Source organism: Symphalangus syndactylus, chromosome 10 (genome assembly GCF_028878055.3).
Source record: "Symphalangus syndactylus isolate Jambi chromosome 10, NHGRI_mSymSyn1-v2.1_pri, whole genome shotgun sequence".
NCBI classification, from domain to species: Eukaryota; Metazoa; Chordata; class Mammalia; order Primates; family Hylobatidae; genus Symphalangus; species Symphalangus syndactylus.
The window spans coordinates 30,163,293-30,182,500 of NC_072432.2; the positions used below are offsets into that span (position 1 = coordinate 30,163,293).

General features: G+C 38.1%; 1 protein-coding gene and 1 long non-coding RNA gene across 5 annotated transcripts in view; one reads left to right on the forward strand and one right to left on the reverse strand.

The window, feature by feature from the left end:
• Nucleotides 1-19,208, reverse strand: part of LOC129492013 (uncharacterized) — a 164,831-nt gene that overhangs the window by 100,744 nt on the left and 44,879 nt on the right. Inside the window, exon 4 of one of the 4 annotated variants that reach the window (XR_008660693.2) lies at nucleotides 10,203-10,257. The exons of the other annotated variants lie outside the window; for them this stretch is intronic. The gene's annotated coding sequence lies outside the window, so the exon portion shown is untranslated. The remainder of the gene's footprint in view (nucleotides 1-10,202; nucleotides 10,258-19,208) is intronic. 4 annotated transcript variants of the gene reach the window in all.
• Nucleotides 8,537-19,208, forward strand: part of LOC134731621 (uncharacterized) — an 18,750-nt gene continuing 8,078 nt past the window's right edge. Inside the window, exon 1 of the long non-coding RNA XR_010114050.1 lies at nucleotides 8,537-8,569. This is a non-coding gene — a long non-coding RNA (uncharacterized lncRNA). The remainder of the gene's footprint in view (nucleotides 8,570-19,208) is intronic.

Below are 19,208 nucleotides of genomic sequence, written 5' to 3' on the forward strand. Positions count from 1 at the left end.
TTTCAGGCTGTTGACAATCTTGTTTGTTGAACTTTCTACTTCCTTATAGTTTAGCACTATTGTTTTGAATTACCTAAAGAGGGTACATTGTGATCTTTTCCTTGCTAAAGCCTCTCAATATCTCAATCTGTGCCTGAAAGAAATTGTACCTAATATTCATCTCTGTGTACCCAGCGTGAAGCACAGCTCTGAACACATAGTAGGCATTGACGGTTGTTTGTGAGTGGATGTATGAATGGCTGGTTGGATGGATAGATGCAGGTCAGATTTCCTGTCCCTAAGTGTTCATGACTCAAATGTTCCTATTCTTGGGCTTTATTTTCCACTCTAGCTTGCCTTGAGCAATATCATTCAATTCTATTATTTGACTATCTCCAGAGATAAGCACTGTTACCAGTTTCTTTCCAGTGTATAAGCAAGCAAACAAACCAAGGTTAATACTATATGCATTGCTATGAAGTTCGATTTTTTTCATTAATATGTCATGGAAATCATTCTGTATCATTGCATACCTCATTCTTATTACTAGATACTTAGTATTCCAGGGTAAAGATGTACTAAAATTTAATTAACTTCTATTGACGACCATATTTTTCTTTATTACAAATAGTGCTATATTATATATCTATATATTTAGAGACAAGGTCTCATTCTGTGGCCCAGGCCTGGCCTCAAGCAATCCTCCTCCCTTGGTCTCCCAAAGTATTGGGATTACAGTTGTGAGCCAGTGCACCCAACCTAGCTATCTTTATAAATATGTGTTTGTACATGTGTGTGAGTGTTTCTGTAGGGTAAATTCCCTTTTTAAAATGAGCATATTTAGATGAAGAAAGATCTATCAATCAAATGGAAAATGAAAAAGAGCACGGGTTACTATTCTTATTTCAGACAAAACAGACTTTAAACCAACAATGATCAAAAAGGACAAAGAAGGACATTACATAATGGTAAAGGGGTTAATTCAACAAGAAAACTTAACTATTCCAAATAAATATGCACCCAACACTGGAGCACTAAGATTCATAAAACAAGTTCTTGGAGACTTATGAACACACTTAGAAAACCACACAGTAGACTTAAACACACACACACAAACACACACACACACACATGCAATAATAATGGGAGGCTTTAGTACTCCACTGACAGTATTAGACAGATCATCAAGGCAGAATACTAACAAAGATATTTGGGACCTAAACTCAACACTTGACCAAATGGACCTAACAGACACCTACAGAATACTCCACCCAAAAACAATAGAATATATACTCTTCTCACCTGCACAAGGCACGTGCTCAACCACTCAACCACACGCTTGACCATAAAGCAATGCTCAATAATTCCAAAAAATCAAAATCATATCAGCCACTCTCAGACTGCAGCACAATAAAAACAGAAATCAATACCAAGAAGATCTCTCAAAACCATACAATTACATGGAAATTAAACAATCTTCTTCTGAATGACTTTTGGGTAAACAATAAAATTAAGACAAATCAAGAAATTATTTGAAATAAATGAAAACAAAGATACAACATACCAGAATCTCTGGGATACAGCTAAAGCAGTGTTAAGAGGAAACTTTATAGTGCTAAATGCCCATATTGAAAAGTTAGAAAGATCTCAAATTAACAACCTAACATCATACCTAGAGAAAGTAGAAAAGAGCAAACCAACCTCAAAGCTAGGAGAAAATAAGTAATAAAAATCAGAGCTAAACTAAATGAAATTGAGATGTAAAAAACAATGCAAAAGATCAATGAAACCAGAAGTTCAATCTTTGAAAGAATAAATAAGATCGATAGACCACTAGCTAGACTATTAAAAAAAAAAAGAGGGATGATCCAAATAAACACAATCAGAAATGACAAGGGGGACATTATCACAGACTCCACAGAAATATAATACAAAAAGCCCTCAGAAACTATTACAAACACCTCTATACACACAAACGAGAAAACCTAGAAGAAATACATAAATTTCTGGAAACATACAACCTCCCAAGATTGAATTAGGAGAAATCAAAACCCTGAACAGACCAATAATGAGTCCTAAAATTGAATAAGTAGCAAAAAGTCTACCAACCAGAAAAAGTCCTGGACCAGACAGACTTACAACTGAATTCTACCAGATGTACTAGGAAAAGCTGGTACTAATGCTTACTGGAACTATTGCAAAAATTGAGGAGAAGGGACTCCTTCCCAACTCATTCTATGAGGCCAGTATCACTCTGATACCAAAACTTGGCAGAAACACAACAAAAAAAGAAAACTTCAGGCCACTCTCTCTGATGAACATAGAAACAAAAATCCTCCACAAAACACTAGCAAACTGAATCCAGCAGCACATCACAAAGCTAATCTATCACAATCAAGTAGCCTTTATTCCTGGGATCCAAGGTTGGTTCAACATAGGCAAATCAATAAGTGTGACTCATCACATAAACAGAACTAAAAGCAAAAACCACGTGATCATCTCAATAGATGCAGTAAAGGCTTTCCAAAAAATTCAACATCTCTTTATGTTTTAAAATAAAAGAAAGCCCTCAACAAACTAGGTACCAAAGGAACATATCTCAAAATAATAAGAACCAAACCTACACCCAACATCATACTGAAAGGGCAAAAGCTGGAAGCACTCCACTTGAGAATCAGAACAAGACAAGGATGCTTACTCTCACCACTCCTATTCAACAGAGTCCTCAAGTTCTAGACAGTGCAATCAGACAAGAGAAAGATATAAAAGCGTCTAAATAGGAATAGAGGAAGTCAAACTATCCCTGTTTGCAGATGACATGATTCTATATCTACAAAACCCCATAGTCTCTGCCCAAAAGCTCCTTGAGCTGATAAACAACTTCAGCAAAGTTTCAGGATACAAAAATCAATGTACAAAAATCAGTAGCATTTCTATACACCAATAACACCCAAGCTGAAAGACAAATCAATAACATAATCCCATTCATCATAGCCACAAAAAGAATGAAATACCTAAGAATACAGCTAACCAGGCAGGTGAAAGATCTCTATGAGGAGAATTACAAAACACTGCTGAAAGAAATCAGAGATAACACGAACAAATGGGAAAACATTTCATGTTCTTGGATAGGAAAATCAATATTTTTTAAATGGCCATACTACCCAAAGCAATTTACAGACTCAATGCTATCCCTATCAAACTACCAAAGACATTCTTCACAGAATTAGAAAAAACTATTCTAAGACTAATTTGGAACAACAAAAGAGCTCAAATAGCAAAAGCAATCCTAAGCAAAAAGAACAAAGCTGGAAGCATCCCACTATTCAATTTTAAACTATACTACAAGGCTACAGTGACTAAAACAACATGATACTAGTATAACAACAAACACATAGACCAATGCACCAGGTTAGAAAATGCAGAAATAAAGCCACACATCTACAACGACCTGATCTTCGGCAAAACCAACAATGACAAACAATGGGGAAAGGACTCCCTATTCAACAAATAGTGCTGGGATAACTGGCTAACCATATGCAGAAGATTGAAACTGAGCTCCTTCCTTTCACCGTATACAAAAATCAACTCAAGATGAATTGAAAAATTAAATGTAAAATCTAAAACTATAAAAACCCAGAAGAAAACCTAGGAAATACCATTCTGGACATGGCCCCAGCAAAGATTTCATGACGAAGACTCCAAAAGCAATTGCAAAGAAAACAAAAATTCATAAGTGGGATCTAATTAAAGTAAAGAGCTTCTGCACAGCAAAATAAAGTATCAACAGAGTAAAGAGCCAACCTACAGAATGGGAGAAAATATTTGCAAACTATGCATCCAACAAAATCTAATTTCCAGAATCTATAAGAAACTTAAAGCAACAAGCAAAAAACAAACAATGCCATTGAAAAATGTGCAAAGGACATGGGCACTTCTCTAAAGAAGACATATACACGGCCAACAAGCACAGGAAAAAAATGTTCAGTAATACTGATCATTAAGGAAATGTAAATCAAAACCACAATGAGATACTATCTCACACCAATCAGAATGGCTATTACTAAAAAGTCAGTGGGGCGCCGTAGCTCACACCTGTAATCCCAACACTTAGGAAGGCAGAGGCAGGAGAATTGCTTGAGCTCGGAATTCAAGACCTGCCTGGGCAACATAGAAACACCACACTCTTCACAAAAAGGAGAAAGAAAAGACAAAAATAGACAAAACATAACAGATTCTGGTGAGGTTGCAGAGAAAACTGAATGCTTACACACTGCAGAAATAGACAAAACATAACAGATTCTGGTGAGGTTGCAGAGAAAACAGAATGCTTACACACTGCTGGTGGGAATGTAAGTTCATTCATCCACTGTGGAAAGCAGTCTGGAAATTTCTCAGAGAACTTAAAATAGAACTACCATTTGATCCAGCAATCTCATTACTGGTTATGTACCCAAAAGAATATAAATCATTCTACCATAAAGACACATGCACACATATGTTCATCACAGCACTATTCACAATAGCAAAGACATGGAATCAACCCAGATGCACATCAACAGTGGACTGGATAATGAAAATGTGGGTACATATACACCATGGAATACTACGGTGCCATAAAAAAATAATAAGATCATGTCCTTTGAAGCAGCATGGAAAGAGCTGGAAGCCATTATTCTAAGCAAATTAACACAGGAACAGAAAACCAAATACCACTGTTCTCACTTATAAGTGGAGCTAAACATTGAGTACACAGAGACACAAAGAAGGGAACAACAAACACAGGGGCCTACTTGAGGGTAGAGGGTGAGGAGAGTGAGCACTTAAAAACTACCTATTGGGGCCAGGCGCAGTGGCTCATGCCTGTAATCCCAGCACATTATGAGGCCAAGGCAGGTGGATCACCTGAGGTCAGGAATTCAAGCTCAGCCTGGCCAACATGGTGAAAGCCCATCTCTACTAAAAATACAAAAATTAGCCGGGTGTGGTGGTGCATGCCTATATTCCCAGCTACTCATGAGGCTGAGGCATGAGAATCACTGGAACCTTGGAACCCAGGAGGCGGAAGTTGCTGTGAGCTGAGATTGCGCCATTGCACTCCAGCATGGGCAAGAGCAAAATTCTATCTCAAACAAACAAACAAACAAACAAACAAACAAAACCTACCTATTAGGTACTATACTGATTACCTGGGTGACAAAATTATCTGTACACCAAACCCCTGCAACACACAATTTACCCATGTAAAAAACCTGTACATGTACACCCAAACCTTAAAAGTTGGAAAGAAAATAAACAAATAAAATGGGCCCATTTAAAAATGTTCATAAATATTGACAAATTGCTATCCAGAAATAAATATTTTATCAATCCACATTTCTATCAAGAGCACTCAAGAGGACTGGTTTCCTCACATCTTTACAAACACTAAAATATTAACTTTGTAAAAATGGTTGCCAATTAGACGTGGGAAAAATATTATACTGTGGTTTTAATCTGTATTTTTTTTTTACTATGAAGAAGTCAAGGACTTTTCAATATGTTTAACGAACATTTGTTTTTATCATTCTATGAACTACCTGTTAGTATTCTTTGCTTGTTCATCTTTTGGAGTGTTGTTATCTTTCTAATTAATTTGTAAGAGCTTTTGTTTTGTAAGGCTGTTAACCTTTTGTCTGCCATATTGTTTGCAAATAGTTTTCAATTCAATGAAGCATTTTTCAGTGTATAAAGACTGTAGATCCTTGGTGAATTTTATCTTTCATTAATATTAAAATAGTTCTCTATGTTTTCTTCAATATATCTTGTATCACATTCTTCTTTTATAAATATTTCTATCTCTAATTTCCTTTTGCATACATTTACCTGACACATCTTTCCATGGCTTGTTTTTAAAATAATCCGTTGTTATTTAAATTTTGTTATTTACTTTTAAGTATATCTCTTATAAATAGAAAATAGTGATTTTGCTCTTTCATTCAAAAAGACTTTGCTTTTTAGTTTAGGTATTGTTAAGTGGTGTGACAGAATTAACTATTCACATTTATTTAACAATTAATATACTCTTACTATGAGAATATATTAGGCAAAACACAGTAGCTTATGCCTGTAATCTCAGCACTTTGGGAAGCTGCGGCAGGAGGATTGCTTGAGCCCAGGAGTTTGAGGCCAGCCAGGGCAAAACCCTGTATTTATAAAAAATACAAAATTAGGCAAGCATGGTGGCGTGCACCTGTAGACCCAGCTACTCAGGAGGCTGAGGTGGGAGGATTGATTCAGCAGGGGCAGTCGAGGCTGCAGTGAGCTATGATCATGCCACTGCACTCCTGCCTGGGTGACAGAGGGAGACTCTGTCTCAAAAATAAAAAGGTAATATATTAAATAAGGCCAGTTTAGCCTTTTTCCTGCCATCTTATCTTGTGCTTTTAATTTATATTTATTATACTTGCTTTTTCCACCCTTTCTTTTTTATTAGCTTTTGTTTATTTTAACTTTAACAAACATAACTAAAGTTGTATTTCTCCAGAAAAGTCAAGAATTATTCAGAATCTATAACCAAGCTCCACACAACCATCAAAATTGATCTTTAGCAGATTTGAATTCCTCTCCCCATTGTAAAGTTTAATATAATCTGCATTAGACTTTATAACTACATCGTTAGCGAGCTACTATGAATTTTAAAGTGATTCTATCCTATATACTGGATTTCCCTTCTTGATTTCTTTATTATGTTACTTTTAATTTGGCTGGAGTACTTCTTTGAGTAACTTTTTAAATAAATAGTATGTAGGAGCATATTTTCTGTGTGTTTTCACATCTTCACAATAGCTTGTCTGTGTGTACAATTCTAGGGTATCTGGTCTTTTATCCTTAAAATCCATAATCTCAGCATATATGGTTTGCTGATGAAAGGTCAGGTTCCAATCTAATTATCTTTCTTGGTAAATAATCTGGTTTTTCTGCTGAGAATCTTACACTAAGAATTTTCAAATGATATAAAGTCAAAGGTTACATAAAAAGAAACATTAATTACACAGCAAAAGAATCAACAAAATAAAAAGGCAAACTACAAATTGGAAACAATATTTTCAAGCTATATATATATATACATATATATATGGTTAATACCCAAAATTTATGAAAAAAATACTCATACAACTTAATAGCAGAAAAACAAATAACCCATTTAAAAAATGGTCAAAGAACCTGAATGGACATTTCTAAAGAGAAGACACAAAAATGGTCAACAGGTGTATTAGTCCATTCTTGCACTGCTATAAAGAACTACCTGAGACTGGGTAATTTATAAAGACAAGAGGTTTAATTGGCTCATGGTTCTGCAGGCTCTATAGGGCTCTATAGGTCCGTCTGTTGATGGACCAATGGATAAAGAAACTGTAGTATATATATATAATGAAATATTATTCAGCCTTTTAAAAAAGGAGCTACTGCCTAATGTGGTTTGGATTTGTGTCTCTGCCCAAATTTCATGTCGAATTGGAGGGGCCTGGTGGGAGGTGATTAAATCATGGGGGCAGATTCCCCCTTTGCTGCTCAGTGAGTAAGTTCTCACCAGATCTGATGGTTTAAAAGTCTGTGGCACTTCCTCCTTCACTCTCTCTCTCCTGCTGCAATGTGAAGGTTCTTGCTTCTCCTTCGCCTTCCGCCAAGGGGAAGTTTGATTGTAAGTTTCCTGAGGCCTCCTAGTCACGCTTCCTGTTAAGCCTGCAGAACTGTGAGTCGATTAAGTCTCTTTTCTTCATAAATTACCCAGTCTCAGGTAGTTCTTCATAGCAGTGTGGAAACAGACTAACACATTGCCAATTGCCACAACACAGATGAGACTGGAGTACATTAGGCTGAGTGAAATAAGTCAGACACAAAAAGAAAAATAATGCATGACATCACTTATATGTGGAATCTTAAAATAAAAACCTCAAATATACAGAGATAGAGAATAAAACACTGGTGATGCAGGTCAAAGGATACAAAGTAGCAGAAATTTAGGATAAATAAGTCTAGACATCTAATGTACAACCTGAGCACTATATGTAATAATGCTGTATTTTATTTGAGATTTCTGCTAAATTAGATTTTAGCTGTTTTTGCTACCAAAAAAAGGGGGAGTCACTATGTGAGATGATGGATATGTTAATTTTCTTTACTATAGTAACCATTTTACTATCTGTATATATCCCATAATATCATGTTCTATACCTTAAATAGACACAATAACATTTTTTAAAAAGAAATATTAACATTTGTGATACAAATATAATTATTTCATAAAAGTGATTAATATTTACAAAGGCATAATAGCTTGCTTTTTTTAAAACTGGTTAGCAAAAAAGCAAATGTGGTTTATCTCCATGGTAAGAAAAAAAAGTTAGGAAGTTATTTTCTAATGGCAATGATTTTTTTTAAGTCTGTAAAATTAAGCACTGCAAAAACGTTTCTCAATGAGGGTCTGTGGAATTGGGAGAGAACCCCTGATCCCTAGATTCCATCACACAACAATCAACAATGGCAGAGAATGTGTCAGGTACTTTTCCTACACTATTTTCTTAATGGCTCACAAGAAGCTTGAAAGGTAGGTGTTATTACCTATCTCCAACTTCTGGGAGGGGAAATTGGTTCTCAGAGAAGGTAAACACTTACTCAACATCTCACCACTAGTAAATATGTGGCAGAACTAAAATTTGAACCCAGGATTCTATGACCCCACTACACATCCTCTTTGTAGTATGCAATACAAAGGATCACCCCCATGTTCAAGGCATTAGTCTGGAAGCTGCGAACAATGAAAAGGTGAATGCCACAGAGGCCCTACCTTAAATTGTTACCTAGGTAGTACCTATTTAATTTACCGCCAGCCCTCCACATCCATGAGTTCCACATTCGTCAAGTCAATCAACCACAGATCAAAAATATTGCCAGCGGGGCATGGGGGTGGAATCTGTACTGAACATGTACAGACTTTTTTATTGTCATTATTCCCTAAACAATACAGTATAACAACTATTTACATAGCATTTAAATGGTATTAGGTATCATAAGTAATCTATAGGTGATTTGAAATATATAAGAGATGTGTGTAGGTTATATGCAAGTACTAGGCCATTTTATATAAGGGACTCGAGCATCCTTGAATTTTGGTATCTGTGGGGGTCCTGGAACCAATCTCCCATGGTATGGAGGGAAAATTGTACTAGTTAAAAAAAAAAAAAAAAAAAACTAGCATTTTTCTTCTTGATAGTAAAAATTAATTAGGCCATGAATCTGTGATTCAGAAGAAAAATATCCTTATCCAGGTGCATTTTTATACATTAGCATTTAGGGCAAATTGCCCAGAAATCCAATACTAATTTATCCCCAGGATCTCAGCCCATAGTTACTGTTGGAATTTTTGGCAAGTATATTTCCCTGGGGGTAATAGTCAAATTAAGAAGTCTTCTTAAAGAGAAGGTGTTAGAGTCTTAGGCAGCAGTTCAAAGCTCAATGTTTAAAGGTGGAGAGGGATACCCAAGCAGGCAGTGCTCCAATGGCAAATGAGGTGAGAGACAGTCTGTTTTCCTGACCTATGCTCCTGCTTAATGGATCCGCTGATAGTCTGATGTGAGGGTGACAGTTTTTACCTTGCACTCAAACTTATAATGGACCATATTTTAACTTCTAATTGTCAAATTATTTTAGCAGATTTGGGAGATGAACACTTCCAGGGTCAAACCTGAACTCTCTGCAAGTGTGAACTACCAATATGAGTTTCACAGTCCAAATAAGCATTTCCCACACCTCTACCTACTCTGACGCTAGAACCCAAGTAATGGATTCTGCTCCTACTAAACTGAGAATTCCCTTAGATCAACCAGGAAAATAATAATAGTAACAACAATTACTAACTTTATTGGTCATTTTCTATGTGACACACATTATTCTAAAAGTGTTACAATTCACTTAATCCTCCCAACAACTCTACGAGCTTGTATATCTATTTTATAGATAAGAAAAAGAGAGATAAAGTGATTTGCCAAAGACTGTACAGCTTGTAAGTGGCAGACCTAGGATTTGAATTCACATGGGCAGGTCCCTGAGCATGCATTATTAACCATTGCCATTCACAAGTTTGCATGTGGTCATAACTGACCTTTATAGGCAATTTCCTTCATCAGTTAGATCAATCTTGCTTGGACTAAGTGCAAATTTGTTTGAAGAAATGGACTTACTTTAGTACTAACTCCTACAAGGTGAAGCAGTATCCTTTGCAGACTCCAAAGAGATCTAAAAGAAGGAATGTCAAGGAAATTTAAACATCAAGATTGGATAGCGTGAAAATCAGTCGGGGGACAATATTAGGAGAAAGCTACAACTAAATGGGCAGGTCAGTACGCATCCCCAAAACACGGTCTGTGGCAACAAGATTAAGTCATGCCCCATTACCTGGTAAGCCAAGGGTACTGAACCTGCTACTATCCTAATCAGAATTGAGTTATAATAAAAATTGGATAAAACTGAACACGCAAATGGAAGGACTTATGGGCTGAGACGACAGAGGTTGGAAACTAGAATTAGCTTTATGTTCCTTTTATAGGAACAATTTTCAGGTCCATGTCCAATTCCAACTTGGGAAAACATCTACTTATAATTTCCCAGTTTGAATTAAAGTTCTACTCTCAAGATACCTGATCTACCTTAATGTCTCCTTAATGCAATGTCAATACAAGTTTGTTGATTGATGTCACGTGTAAGACAGAAGGAAGGATTGATTGCATGTCATGTCTCCTTGTCTCCCCAGTGATCCTCTGGGAGAACCACTTCCTCCATTTTGCTCATAAGCACCTCCCCAAGATAGGAGCTTTAATCTAGAAAACTGCAGATGAACTCACCACCAGGAGCTAGCTGGCTATGTTCCAGCTGGCCCAGCTGAGCTCAACCAGTAGGATACAGTGTGTGGCAAGCCCAAGAAGCAGCAGCCCTGCATAAAACAGCTAATGAGGCATTTTTACTGTTTTAGAGTCACAAAAAGAATGTCTCACATTGATTAAAATTCCTCTTGTCAAAGTGAGACTGACCAGAAACCCAGAGATAAGAACGTCGGGTATGGGCATCCCTGGTTGGCTTTTTTAACTGACATGGCTGTGAAAGACAGGGGCTTGTTAGTTATTTGCATTTTCCCCACATTCAAGGTTTTCAGTCAAAGATTTCTCTGGCTGTCAAGGGAAGACATTGGCAGCAAGAAGGGGAGACTGGCCACCTTTTATTTCCATCAAACTCTAAGGCACTGCTTTCTGCCAAACTGCCCACCCCAGAGGAAAAGATCCTCTTTCTTCTGGTTTTGATCTAGTTCCCTGGCAAGATGGATGTGACTTTTCTTAGCACTTCTCTTCCTTCTGCCAAGGAACAGGCTGTTTGGACACATGGTCTCATTTCTACAATCCTTTAACTCCAGGAAACTTGTGAACCAGGGTTGATGTCAGGTCTGTTGGGCCATATCTGGAATGAAGGTGTAGTCAGGAGGTCACTTCCTCATGTGATATATGTCTAGAGAAAGGCATAAGCTCCACGAAGTTAGGGTCTGTGTTGGTCTCATGCAGCCCTTATTCCTGGCAGTAACACATAATGGGCATGCAATAAATGCAGGTGTTCAATGGCATCTTTGAAGTGAATTTCTCAGTAAACTTACTTTTGCATAGCATCTAGTGGTGCGAAACGGCAATAAGTGGGATAATGTGGAAGAAAGTGTATCCCGTCTTTATTCTGGGTGGCTATCACTGTAGGTTATAACATCTTTTCTTAAGGTATTTTGTGGGACACTAGACTCAAAAAGTCATCAGCAAAAAATTGTTTTTGTGATCAAGTAAGCTTGTAAACACTGTATACCAGAATACCCATTCAACAGTTCCCATGTACATTAACCTATTAAAGAGACTCCTCTCTTTAGTACATTAACCTATTAAAGAGGCTCCTCTTTAATACATTAGCCTATTAAACTAAAGAGACTACTCTCTTTAGTACATTAACCTATTAAAGAGGCTCCTCTCCCTCCTCTCACCCTCCACCCTCAAGTAGGCCCCAGTGTCTGTTGTTTTGCTCTTAGTATCCATGTGTTTTCTTGGTTTAGCTCCTACTAATAAGTGAGAACATGCAGTATTTGGTTTTCTGTTCCTGTGTTAGTTTGTTTAGGATAATGGCCTCCAGCTCCATCCATGATGCTGCAAAGGAAATGATCTTATTCTTTTTTATGGCTGCATAGTTTTCCAGTGTATATGTATGACATTTTCTTTATCCAGTCTACTGTTGATGTTAAACCAGAATTTCTTAAACATTTTTTTTACCTCAGCATCTTCACCTTGCATCTATTATTTGCTATCCCATGGAACTAGTGTTCCTGTCAGCTCACCTTGGAATTATACTTGGAATCACTGAGTTATGCCATGATTAATCCTCTGGCCCCTCCACCATAGTCTTTAGAGTGGATATTTCAGACCTCCTTCTGAAATCATTTATTACATGACCCTGATGATCTATGATTTCCAAATCACCCTACATGAAAATAGGAATAACAAGCTCCATTATGCCTTTCTATGCAGAGATTTTAGCACTATCTTCTCTCAGGAGAAGAGCTGGCTAAGGGTAGCTCTACATCAGCCCAGAAATCACGTACATTGCCTGGTATGGCACTCAAAGGGGGCTTAGGGACCTGGTGGGAGCAGGACTCAGGTCACCCTTCATGAACACTGCTTCTTCTTGTGACTGCCTGTGATGGCCAGTCATGTGTCAGTTGGTCAGGCTAATGCACCCAGTCATTAAATCAAACACTAAGCTGGGCACAGTGGCCCACACTGTAATCCCAGCTATTTAGGAAGCTAAAGTCAGAGAATTGCTTGAGCCCAGGAATTTGAATCCAGCCTGGGCAACATAGTAACACCCTGTTTCTAAAAGAAAAAAAAATTAACACTAATCTAGTTGTTACTGTGAAGTTCTCATCAATCAGTTCAGTTGGAAGACCTTAAAGGTAAAACTCAGGTTTCCCTGCTGAAGAAGAAATCCCACTTGGGGACAGCAGCTTCGGTGCCTGTGGAGAGTCTCCAGTCCCCTGCTGGTTCTGGGTCTGTGGGAGAACCTGGCTGACACACTGCCCATTGTGGCGTTCCCTCATCAGCATCCCTGCCAGACTGGCCATGATTTGAGCGAACACATCTCTCAGATGGAGTCAGGAGCCAGCAGGGATGATGACAGCATCTTCTTCCAAGGCTGGGGAAAGGGTCTGCCTCAGCCATGAGGAAGGATCAGAATCTGTAGGTCCAATAAGGCTGAGGAGCGGAGGCGGGAGGCCCTCTTGCCCTCCACCTTGAAGGAGCTGCAGTTTGTGTCTCTTTTACTGCTTTTGCCTAGTAGTGAGGCTGGGGGTGAATTGCTTACCATGGATGTATATCCATGCCTAGGCACAGCCTGGTGAATTACTTTCCAGAAAAAAAAAATGTTTGCCTTAAGATTTAATTAATTTTCACAGTTTAATAATATCTCAGGGCATTTATTCTGCATTTAAGATAAAGAGCATAGATTTGTATATATTATGGTAATAAGTGGAATTCTCATTTTGATAAGAAAATGTGAAATCCCAACCCATTTACCAGCATTGATAAGAGGGAGCGATGGGACGTGTTTGCGCACTTAGTGGATGCTCATTTGGCTATACGTAAGAAAGACTTTAATTTTCATAATATGTATTTAGAACTTTAATATGTGAATACTAAATGATCCCATGTCTAAAATTTACCCTGAGAATGTATATAAAGTTACAACCTATAAGAAACTTCATCTCAGTTGTGAAAAATTAGAAGCCACTTGAATGTCCAACAGTGGATATTAGTAAACTACAGTGCATCAATATACAATGGAATACAAAAAAAAAAATAGCTATCATTCATTGAATTGTGTGCCAAGCACTGTTCTATAAGGATTTCATACATATTAACTCACCGAATTGTCATAATAACCTTACAAGGTAGACTCTATGATCCTCTTTTTACTAAGGCACAAAGTGGCAGGGTGAACTGCCCGAGGTCACACAGTTAGTGAGGGATAGAACCAAGATTCCAACGTGAACATTTTGGCTCTAGAGTCTACACTCTGAGTCTATGCTGTGCCCCAGTCTCAAGAGCCAACATATGTCATTTAAAACATCCATATGGTCATTTACATATGTACAAAACAGAACAACAACAAAAAGTGGAAAATTCTATACTTTAACATGAGTGATCTTTTTTGCTAATCTGTATTTACTAAATTTTCTATAATAAACATCTACTATTTTGTAGTTTAAAAATAAAAATAATGAAATAATTTATTTTTTATTAGGAACCAAACTCCTAATTTCCCTGGTCAGAGACTAGAATCAGACTAGTGCAGACTGATATTCAGGGCAGCTCTCAAGCCAATACATAAACCTAGGTGGTGTGAGAGGGCTCCCAAAGGGCCCAGGTCCCAGGCCCCTTGTCACACATACCACCCATGAGCCAGCAAATCAATGCACCCTGCAGAGAACAGAGCTAGTCAGACAACATCTTCCGGACCTTTTTTTAGCCAGCTTCCAAAGCTCGATTTTTTTCAGCCCACCCAAGTTTTATAATTATCAACTCTGACCATGAATTTCAGGTCCATAACATTTCCAAAACATTTTTAAATAAAATGAGCAATAAATGGGATAATTTGAGACTTCACAGAATACTTTGTGTGTGACTGCTCTGATCTCCTGCAGATGGTAAATGTATTGAATGATATGAGAAATAATTAAAAATGCAAAGGTTAGAACCATCTGGACCCTTAGAGATAAAATCTATGTATCTTCATTTGACATACAAAGATGCTAACACTCAGAGAAATTAAATAACTTGCTCTCGGGTATTCAGTCTTTTAAAGGTCAAACCAGGATGAAAAGACAAGTTTTAGTTCCTAGTCCAATACTGTCTGCATTGAGCCATGCTACTTCAAGGGCTTGGGCTCAGTTGAAAAGAGGGAAGGAAGTATTGGTTATGACAGCAATCAATATTTTATGAAAATCATTTTCTATTCACTTCTATTACACTAGCAATATACACAAAAGAGAAGCATACAGAGTAAATGGTGACGGTCCCTAGCCACAAACTACAACTCCCTCCCTCCCCCCAGGTGGGGCACAGTGATTACCACAGTCAATCCAGTCAATAACTTGCCATTATATATGTATTTAGCGGTGTGCTAGAACCAGCTTGTACAGGTTCTTAAGAGCCAACTTAAATTTTCAGGAAATCTATGAGCTGGCTGTTTAAAATAAAAGCCATTATTAAATATTAAATTGCACAAATTTATAATCAAACTATATTAAAAACAAAGATAAGAAGTACTCAAAAAGCATCACCTTCCCCCTGCTTTTAATTACATTTTACCTTTGTCTATGTTCTTGGGGCCACTTATGTCTACTGTATCTGTCTTGTGGAAAGTCCAGTGGTGTGTTCCCAGCTTCAAGTCGTGACTCATGGTGGTAGAATCCACCACATGGGGAGTATTTACACCACAGAAATTGACAAACGCTGCACAGCAAGGCCTTCCCTCCCTTCACCCCAGACAGCCAGTGCTTAAGCATTTACTAGCATATCATGATAGACACACTTTTTTTTTTTTTTTTGAGATGGAGTCTTGCTCTGTCACCCAGGCTGGAGCACAATGGCGTGATCAGCTCACTGCCACCTCCGCCTCCCAGGTTCAAGCGATTCTCCTGCCTCAGCCTCCTGAGTAGCTGGGATTACAGGCACGTGCCACCATGTCCAAATAATTTTTGTATTTTTTTAGTAGAGACAGAGTTTCACCATGCTGGTCAGACTGGTCTCAAACTCCTGACCTCGTGATCCACCTACCTCAGCCTCCCACAGTGCTGGGATTACAGGCATGAGCCACCGTGCCTGGCCAACAGACACATTTTTTTCAAGTATCTTTTTTCCTTACATCAATAGACTATTGAAAACTTTAAAGTTGGTTAAATGCATTTCTTTCCATTTGTAGAAATAAAGAAAAAGCACTCGCTAAAATAAGTGAAACATCTTTGCCATCAGCCAGTTTTTTAAACTACTACAGTCATGCACCACGTGACATTTTGGTCAAGACAGGCTGCATATACAAAGTGGTCCCATAAGATTGTAATATTGTAGTTTTATTGTACTTTTTTATGTTTAGACACATTTAGATACACAGATACTTACCATTGTGTTACTATTGCCTACAGTAGTCAGTACATAACCTGATGTACAGGTTTGTAGCCTAGGGGGACCATCCCACATATCCTAGGTGTGTAGTAGGCTATGCTGTCTAGGTTTGTGCAAGTACACTGTATATTTGCACAATGACAAAATCACCTAACCATCATTTCTCAGAACGTATCCCCCATTGTTAAGTGATACATGACTGCATTTGTCTTCTGTCCTTCAATGCCCTCCCTGTTCCCTTGATAATCTAGCATTCTATTTTAACTAAATCCCAGTTCCTTTGAACTTTCTTCTTTGAGTACATTCTACCTCTCCTCTTCAATTCCCCACATCTTTCAAGCCTTCTTAGACAGAGAAATGATAAAGGTGCAGTTTTCTGAAGGTAATTAATTAGCAGGCAACCAAACAAGAATGGCTGGATTTGCTTTGCCACAGTAAGCACTAGATCCTGCTAGCTGCTACTTCCCCACTTCTGGGCTCCTGGGTGTCAGAGGGGGAGTGATATACTTAGTCCCTTTTGTTTACACACCAAAAGATTAGGTTTCCTTACATTCCTAAGTAATTTCAGAAGATTAACTTTTAGATAGGAAACTTCATAGGCTGAGCAGGCTGAGAAAAGAAAAAAGAAAAAAAATCATGTCACCCTCAAGCAGTTCCATCAAGGGATGAAATTTTAAATCACATCATGTCTCACACCCATTTCTTAGTGCAAAATAAATCACTTGAACAGAGTGCAAGCCAATTTTTACTTTAAAAATGTTGTGTCCTAAGGCTGTCTTCTTGAACTTCAAAAGCACACTTTGTAATTACTCTACCTATCAAAGGAAACTCAACTTTTCACCTCCAATCTTCTTCAGCTTGTGTTATCATTTTTAATTGTTAATAAACCACGTTAATTTTAAACTGATTATTCTGTTTGGGAATTCAGTGTTTTCAAGGGGAATATGTTGAATTATATATAAATAAACTTGTTTACGTACATTTCTTAAATATACTTGTTTACATAAGCTAAAGTTAAGTGGGGCTTTTTCTTGTTACCTGTCATTGGTTTTATTTTTAGTAATTTCTGTCATTTTGGAGACTCACAACATTTCATGTCCCTTGTTTTTTATTTTTTATTTTTATTTATTTATTTATTTGAGACGAAGTCTTGCTCTTGTCCCTCTGGCTGGAGCATGATGGCACGATCTCGGCTTACTGCAACCTCCGCCTCCGGGGTTCAAGCGATTCTCCTGCCTCAGTCTCCCAAGTAGTTGGGATTACAGGCACCTGCCACCATACCCGGCTAATTTTTATATTTTTAGTAGAGACAGGGTTTCGTCATGTTGGCCAGGCTCGTCTTGAACTCCTGACCTCCGGTGATCCGCCCACCTGGGCCTCCCAAAGTGCTGGGATTACAGGCGTGAGCCACCGCATCTGGCATGTCTCTTGTTTTTTAAAGGAATAGTTTTCTGGAAACTGTTTTTATCTCTGAATTAAAAATGCCAGAGATTTTATCCACGTTTGTGCCCAACACTGATATCACTTGATTGTGAGTTGTGAGCCTTCCTGGGACTTTTTTTTTCTTAAGTAGAAATAGAGAGCCCAGAAATAAGGCCGCACACCTATAACCACCTGATATTCAACAAAGCTGACCAAAACAAGCAATGGGAGAGGATTCCCTATTCAATAAATGGTGCTGGGATAACTGGTGAGCCATATGCAGAAGACTGAAGGTAAATCCCTTTTCTTTAAACTATATACAAAAAGCAACTCAAGATGGATTAAAGACTTAAATGTAAAACCCAAAACTCTAAAAGCGCTGGAAGAAAATCTAGGCAATACCATCCTGGACGTAGGAATGCACAAAGATTTCATGACAAAGACACCAAAAGCAATTTCAATGAAAGCAAAAACTGACAAGTAGGATCTAATTAAGAGCTTCTACGCAGCAAAAGAAACTATCAACAGAGTAAACAGACAACCTACAGAATGGGAGAAAATATTTGCAAACCATGCACCTGACAAAGGTCTAACATCCAGAATCTATAAGGAACTTAAACAAATTTACAAGAGAAAAACAAACAACCCCATTAAAAAGTGGGCAGAGGACATGAACAGATACTTTTCAAAAGATGACATACATGTGGCCAACAAGCATATGAAGAAAGCTCAATATCACTGATCATTAGAGAAATACAAATCAAAAGTATGAGACAGCATCTCATACCAGTCAGAAAGGCTACTATTAAAAAGTCAAAAATATTGGCTGGGAGTGGTGGCTCATGTCTATAATCCCAGCACTTTGGGAGGCTGAGGCAGGCAGATCACCTGAGGTCAGGAGTTTGAGACCAGCCTGGCCAACATGGTGAAATCTGTCTCTACTAAAAATCCAAAAATTAGCCAGGCATGGTGGCACACGCCTGTAATCCCAGCACTTTGGGAGGCTGAGGTGGGCAGATCACCCGAGGTCAGGAGTTTGAGACCAGCCTGGCCAACATGGTGAAACCTGTCTCTACTAAAAATCCAAAAATTAGCCAGGCATGGTGGCACACACCTGTAATCCCAGCACTTTGGGAGGCTGAGGTGGGCAGATCAGCTGAGGTCAGGAGTTTGAGACCAGCCTGGCCAACGTGGTGAAACCCCATCTCTACTAATAAATAAAAATACAAAAAAAAAGGTCAAAAATAACACAGCTGGCAAGGTTGTGGAGAAAAGGGAACACTTATGCACTGTTGGTGGGACTTTAGTTCAACCATGTGGAAAGCACTATGGTGATTCCTCAAAGAGCTAAAAATAGAACTGCCATTCAACCCAGCAATCCCATTACTGGGTATATACCCAGAGGAATATAGAGCATTCTGCCATAAAGTCAAATCACACAAACGTTCATTGCAACACTGTTCACAACAGCAAAGACCTGGAATCAATCTAAATGCCCATCAATGACAGACTGGATAAAGAAAATATGGTACATGTACACCATGGAATACTATGCAGCCGCAAAAAAGA